Genomic DNA, 1,645 nt, shown 5'->3' with positions numbered 1-1,645 from the left:
AACCCCACCTTCTATTATTACTTACTGTAGTTTTTCCTTCTTCTTGCAGGTTGTAAGCTATGGTAGATGAACACAGCCACACGCCCTCGAACCCCACCCCTGCCAAGTTAATGGCTACCATTGAATCCCTTCGAGTGGAGAACCAAAAGATGGCCGAGCTGCTACACCAGAGACAACACAGTCAAAGTAAAGAAGGAGAACAGAAGAATACTGGAAATAAAGACGACCACGACGAGCATACGTCGGAGGCCAAGCATGTCATACCAACTCCCCTGAAAACGATAACAAAAAGAACCAACCCCTTTTCAAAGGAGATCATGAGCTTTCAAATGCCCAAGAACTTCACTTTACCAATGACTCTAAAACCTTATGAGGGAATGAGAGACCCAAACATCTATGTCACCAAGTTCTATGCGATGATGTTCATGAATAAGGTGTCTGATCCGATTCTATGCTGAACTTTCCCCACCTTTTTAGATGGAGCCGCCCTGATTTGATTTTTCAATTTTCCTGAAGGATCCATCTCTAGCTTTGATGAATTGGCCGACCTTTTTGTTAACAATTTCGCTGCATCCAAAATATATGTGCACAACTCCGACTACCTAAGCACCATAAAGCAAGGACCACATGAAAGCTTGAAAGACTACATGACCAGATTTGCTGAAGCAACTACAGAAATACCTAATATGAATCCAAAAGTCCACCTCCATGCCTTAAAAAGCAGACTCCGCCCTGGAAGTTCCAGGAAACCATAGTCATAACCAAGCTAAAAACCTTAGCCAAATTTAGAGAAAAAGCAACAAGCCAGATCAAAATTGAAGAACTCCGACAACTATGGAAGGCAGAAAGGCCTACTCCCAACAGAGAAGACGAAAAATGAAATAAGCATGCAAATAGCAGAATAGACCAAAAGCCATTCAAGCTCATGCCAAAATTCGACAGTTACACTCCTCTCAACACAAAGAGGGAAGATATCATCAAAGACATCTGGCATTCCAAACTCATCAAACTCCCAAATAAGGCAAGCACAGACCAAGACCAACGATACATGGACAAAATCAAATACTGCACCTTCTATCAGAAATACGAACATACAATAGATGACTGTGTATAGCAAAAGACCTCCTTGAAAAGCTAGCTCGCCAAGGCCTGCTAGACAAATACATCGATACCCAAAAACGGAATACAAAAGACTTCGGCCAACACTCTAAAACAACTGACAATTTCCGAGATAAAGGGAAAAGGTAGGTGAAGATATTAACCACCTCGTCAAATAATAAACTGTATTTCTGACGGTTTTGCAGGAGGAGGATACACCAACTCGGCTAGGAAGAGATTCTACCGAACCATGATGTCAGTGACAGGAGCAAACTCATCCCAACCTATCAACCCAGATAAACTAGAGATCTCATTCCTGCCCAAAGATTATAAAGCAAATGACCGAAACCTCGACGACCCAATGGTAATATCTGCACAAGTCGGAGAACCACTGGTGAAGAAGGTCCTGATGGATCCTGGGAGCAGCGCAGATGTCCTATTTTACTCAATATTTTGGAAAATGAAGCTAAGTGATAAAGCCTTCCAACCATCCACAGGTGAACTGGTAGGTTTCTCAGGTGAGCGAGTTCCAATCCGAGGTTACATT

This window comes from Arachis duranensis, chromosome 7 (assembly GCF_000817695.3).
Source record: "Arachis duranensis cultivar V14167 chromosome 7, aradu.V14167.gnm2.J7QH, whole genome shotgun sequence".
Lineage (NCBI taxonomy): Eukaryota > Viridiplantae > Streptophyta > Magnoliopsida > Fabales > Fabaceae > Arachis > Arachis duranensis.
The sequence above is the reverse complement of the archived record's forward strand: the minus strand, read 5'-3'. Positions refer to the sequence as shown.